The sequence below is a fragment of the Miscanthus floridulus genome, chromosome 12 (assembly GCF_019320115.1).
Source record: "Miscanthus floridulus cultivar M001 chromosome 12, ASM1932011v1, whole genome shotgun sequence".
NCBI lineage: Eukaryota > Viridiplantae > Streptophyta > Magnoliopsida > Poales > Poaceae > Miscanthus > Miscanthus floridulus.
In genome coordinates this window covers 77,108,887-77,114,822 of record NC_089591.1, presented here as the reverse complement: position 1 = coordinate 77,114,822, position 5,936 = coordinate 77,108,887, and positions in this window count along the sequence as shown.

The following is a 5,936-nucleotide window of genomic DNA, read 5'->3' as shown; positions in this document are numbered from 1 at the left end:
CTCGAGGGCGTGCTTCACCGGACCTTGATGGTAAGGGCAAGGGCTTCTTTCAGCATGTCGTCAAATAGCCCAGGGGCCACGGGGACCTGCGGAGATTCCTACGATCCGTTGTGGCGACCTGGACGGCCTCGAGGACTTCCTGCTTCCCTGGGCGACCCTTCTTCTTTTTCTTAGGGAGGTGGGGGGCTGAGGCCTCGGGGGCCTCTTCCCTCCGCTTCCCCTTGGGGTCGGCTGTCGGGGAAGATGGCTCCGACAGCCTCTTCCCCTGAGGCGAAGCTGGTGGCGATGTCGAGGAGCGCAGGCAGCAGAGCATGGGACGTTGCGTCCTAACTCTCGGACCAAGTCCCGACAAGTGGTGCCGGAGAGGAAAGCCTGGACGATCTCCTGAGTCGCCGACGATGGGTAGCTCGGTGCACTGTTTGGAGAAGCGCCGGATGAAGTCTCGGAGAGACTCGTCTGGCTTCTGGCGGCAGCTTTTCAGATCCCAGGAATTCCCAGGGCGTACGTATGTGCCCTGGAAGTTCCCGACGAAGATCCTAACCAAGTCGCGCCAGTCGTGGATTTGCGAGGGAGGGAGATGCTCGAGCTAGGCTCATGCCGAGTCCGACAAGAGCAGAGGGAGATTGCGGATGATGAGCAGGTCATCGTCCGCGCCACCTAGCTGGCAGGCCAGGTGGTAATCGGCGAGCCAGAGTTCCGGGTTGGTCTCGCCGCTGTATTTCACGAGGTTGGCCGGCTGTCGGAACCGGGCGGGGAAAGGAGCAACACGGATGGCCCTGCTGAAGACCCGAGGTCCTGGCGGCTCAGGGGAAGGACTACGGTCCTCACCTGCTGTCGTAGCGAACCGCCTCGGTGTGGGTGGTAGCCCCGGGCGGCTCCGTCGTCGTGGCACCGTCGCCTGCCAACTACCTCGTGGTTGCCCTGTGCCTCGCTTTGGTCCCTAAGTCGGTCGCGCACCGAGGGGGCCCTGTTGTCCGTTGGCGCGCGAGCATCCTCGGGACGGACCGAGGCAACCTGGCCTCGGCGAGGCTGCGCTGTGGGTTGCTCCGAGGTGCCTCCGCGCCGGCGGGAGGCGGAACTTTCGGCCTGCTGCACCGCTGCGGTCTCGAGAAGATCGCGGAGCTCTCCGCGGACCCGTCGCCCCTCGGTGGTGGAGGGCTCGGGCATCGCTCGGACCAGCATCGCAGCTGCTGCGACATTCTGGCTAGCGCGATTAAAGATTGGGGGTGGCTCTCTCCCCCTCGTTGTCGTTGATGCGGTGATGGACGTCGTGGGCCCTCCCTCAGGGCTCCTCCGCCCTCACCGCGCCCTTGCTGCTCCTGCTCGAGAGTGTTCCGAAGCTGTTGCAGAAGGAGTCGGTCTTGTTCGACCTTGTTTCGAAGCTCGCGGAGCTGCTCCAGGTCTGGGCGTCGATGCCCCCCACTGAACGGGATTCTCGTTCCGTGCCGCCGGGGCCTCGAGACGCGGAGGTGTGGCGTCGCCTGCCCCTGCCCGGGGCGGGGAATGGTTGCCTGTCCTTTCGTCCTCTTCACCCGCCCTTGGCATCCCGAGCCCGACGTGGAAGCACTCACGAGATGGATCGTAAGTCCCTTCGTCGTCAGAGTCGGAGTAGCCGAGGCAGTAGTCGCTTGCGGCCAAGAATTGGCGCAAAGCCCCAGGGTTGTGGAGTTCGGAGAAATCCACCCTGGGCCATGCCTCGTCCTCGCCCGAGGGGTCAGAGCGGGTGCTCAGGTCGAGAGCGAGGCGCTGGCGGCGTTCCGAAGGGTGCTCGTGAGTGGCAGCGTATGCGTAGGCGTAAGAGGCGGCGGCATTTCTCAACCCAAAGGGGTATGGGGACGGTGCCGTCTCCATATTCTGCCCCGCCCGGGTCGGCTCTTCAGGGAGTGGTGGAGCGGAGCTAGACGACTGGGCGTCGCCGCGAGCCCCCGGCGATTTTCCTTCGTCCATGCTCAGGCCAGACAGGTCCCCAGCCAGGGACCCCGTACCAACAGCTGGTCGTAGGGCATCGGCGGGGAGGGGCGTGCCGCCCTGGGCTCAGCGTAGCTTCGGGGTGGCCTTGCCCGCGTCGCGCCTGGCGAGCGTGGCGAGAGCGGCCGCCCTGGCGCCGCCTGCGCCTGGGCTGTCGGGGCGTGACTTCATCGTCGGACGGTGGGGCTCGAGGAGTGAGGAGCACCATGTCATACTCATGCCCTAGAGACATGAACTCTAGGCTCCCGAACCAAACTATGGTGCCGAGACGCAATGGTCGTACGGGGTCTGCCATCCGGAACTTGCTAGGATGACGAAGCTGACACGCAGCGGCCCCTACCTGGCGCGCCAACTGTCGGTGCTTTGGAACCAGGGGTCCCTCAACCAACGAGTGAATTTGTGCTGCGTGCCCCTAATCCCGGATGGTGATGCAGAGAGACACAAGGTTTATACTGGTTCAGGCAATCGAGGCCCTACGTCCAGTCCGAGAGATCGATCTTGTATTCCTCGCACTGGAGTGCTCGTAGTAGGGGGTTACAAGCTAGGTGAGAGAGGGAGCTAGCCCTAGGTCTCGGCATGGATGGTGCGGGCTGCTTGAGGCGTTGTTCCCAAGCAGCGTAGGAGTGCGAAGTTCTATCGGCGTGTTCGTCTTTTTCGTCCCCTAGAAATGGCCCCGGTCCCTCCCTTTTATACTCTAAGGGAGGACCAGGAACGTACATAGGTTGCTACATAGCGCTTCTGCAAATGGGGTGTTGTGTCTGAGCCCTGTAGCCGGCCACTGTTGTTGTGGTATGGTCGATGGAGTGGCTCCGTCCTTGTCGTGCAGAAGTGACACGCCGGTCATACTTGATCTTGTGCGTCGTGGGGCTCCAGTACAGCTTGATGCAGGACATGGCGGGCGACGTGCTGGTCACCGTGTAATGATGTCGTAGTGGGCAGCAGGCTCTGCAGATGCCGAGGCTGAGCCATCAGTGGGGGGCTCGGCGGTCATGGACCCTCAGGCTGCCGAGCCCGTGAAGCAAACTGCCGAGGCCTCGAGGGAGTTGTTGGCCCTGGGTACTGATTCCGAGGCCACAGTAGCCCAGGCGCGGCTCCCCATGCTGCGTTGTCCTCGGAGCAGGAGTTGGCAACACAGTGAGGCATGGGTGTCAACCATGTGCATGGTGGTTAGCATAGTGACGGGTAACCCCTGCCCAGTCCGGGGGACGTGCAGGTCATCGCGTGATGACGTCGTAGGGGGCTGTGGCTCTGTAGGTGCCGAGGCCAAGCCATCGCGGGGGGCTTTGGTGGACATGGGTCCCCAGGCTATCGAGCCCCTGAGGCAAACTACCGAGGCCTTGGAGGGAATTATTGGTCCTGGGTACTGATTCCGAGGCCACAGTAGCCCAGACGTGGCTCCCCACGCTGCGTTGTCCTCGGAGCAGGAGTTGGTAGCACAGTGAGGCATGGGTGTCAACCATGTGCATGGTGGTTAGTACAGTGACGGGTAACCCCTGCCCAGTCCTGCCTCCTGTCCCATCAGCCATTCTGCTGTACTGTGCCGAGCATGCGGTTGTCGTCAGGGGCAGCAGTTGGCTGAGTTGATGCGACACGACATTTTGTCAGAGGGACGGGAGGAGGAAGAGGCAGCGGAGTGCTGCCGAGCCCGTCTTGCGCGAGACAGAGGGTCGGTGGCCCGGCCGAGGCCTTTGGCGGGGAATCGCTCGAGGTCGGTAGTGAGGGAGCCTCGGGTGAGTCGGAGAATCGGCCGAGGCCCGCGATGATGGGCCTCGGGCGAGTCGGAGAATCGGCCGAGGCCAGCAGTGTTTAGCTGGTTTCGATCTCTACGAAGTCTAAGCAGTCGTTTTTTGGGTCTTGCTTAGGGTACCCCTTCTCACGGTACCCAACACTTAGTACCTTAGTTATTAGAGCTAGCTTAGTAGCTTAGTATGCGTATTCTTATTTTAAGAGTTGTTGTTGCCTAAATGTTAAGTGTTGCATCATCATCGCATGCATGTAGAGAACGAGTTGGTGGAGATAGTGATCACAGATGATAGCAAGTTTGAGGAGATCATTGAGGAGTACGAGGAGGAGGTCCCAAAGCCACCACCGACTGACTCAGCTAACACCACGCCTGCCCAATGCAAGCCTCGATGCATAACCCTTATTTTTTATAATCAATGTATATATATGTGATGTGCATTTACGTTACAGGAATTTATGAAAACCACATGCATAGATATATCTACCTATGAGTCCTACTAGTATAGGTTCGAGTAGCTACTATACTTAGGTTTTTTGTAGCATGAGTAACCTGTCGTTACTCATAATAGGTGATTATTATATTTACTCTCATGACAAAATGATAAAAGGAAAATGGAGTCTGGACAGGGATATGTTATGGGTTATGGTGGATGTGACGAGTTGTGTCCTACGGCCATGGGGCTTAGCTTGGTTACACTATTTTCCCTATCCATGTCGATTGAGGTCTAAGCACCATGTTGAGACTGGGTCTCAAGTGTGTGGGCTTAGAGTCCAAGTTTGGACGAGGACCTGGATGTCTCGACAGAGGCTGGGGACTCAGCGTTCAGATTCTTCGTGCAAGAGTTGCCAGCTAAGCTGGGGACTCCCTTGGCGGTTGGATCTTGCTATGTCTCATCGGTATGCTATCAGCTTGCTCCATGCTGTTTGGATCAGGGTGCTGATCTTGGGCAGCACTTCTAGGTCTTGATACGCACATGTTAGATGATGTCGACAAGCTTTTAGATTTATTTTCTTTGACCCTGCTACAAGATTCATTCTTCATCTTCCAGTAGGCTCAGGGGACTAAGTGGCTACACTTCACCTATAGGATCATCGTAGTACTCTTTTCTTGATTTACCCTCTTTATTGACTAAATCATGGATGATTTCACTCAAACAGAGTCTAAGTGGCTACACTTCGCCTAAGGTGGAGAATTTTCAAATTTTTATCTTGAGACCCTTGTATCCTTCTGGCAAGCCTTACTTGGCTAAGGTCGAGATCTATGTACCAGTTAAACCAATCGACTTCGACTTTCACCGCTCAGTTCACTAGTTAAACTAGTCGGCTTCGACTTCCACCGCTTGGATCCCCGGTTAAACTGATTGGCTTCATGTCAAACTACGCAGACTTGATCAAGACAACATTGCTCAAAGGATATAGGATACTCGGGGACTAGCTATGAGGGTATGGACCCCTAGTACCCACAAGGCAAGACATGGGCCATACCCCAAAGATGGCCCAGCCCAAAAGATCAAGGCGTGCACCGCATGGCTACAAGAAGATGTGATTTATTGTATAATACCAAATAGGATATTTTTCTTATAACCCTACCCCTCTAGAGTATATAAGGAGAGGTAGGGGTCCCCTAGATGAGATATATCGAATCTAATACACAATCAATACAAAATAACAGGGCACATGATGTAGGGTGTTACGTCAAGCTGACGACTTGAACCTATATAGATCTTGTGTCTTGTGTCTCTATTACCATCTAGTTCCTATTATGCCACCTCTACTGATTCATCTACTACAGTGGACATACCCCTTGGTAGACTGCCGATCATATTTTGTCGACACTTGGAAAGCTTCTTCACAAACTGGACTCCATACAAACTTGACATCCTTCTAGAGCAACTTTGTTATTAGTTGAGCTACTTTAGAAAACTCAGGGATGAAGCACCGATAATAACAAGCAAGACCAAGAAACTGATAAATCTGATGCACTGACTTTGGAGATGTCCAATTTAACATATCTTGCACCTTGATAGGATCCACAAAGATGCCTTTGGGTGTCAGGACATGTCTCAAAAACTATACTTGATCCAATCAAAACTCGCACTTGCTAAATTTAGCATACAACTTATGTTCCCACAATCGAGTCAGGACTATGCAAAGAAGTTGTGCATGCTCTTCATTGTTCCTAGAATATATCAATATGTCATCAATGAACACCACTACAAACTTGT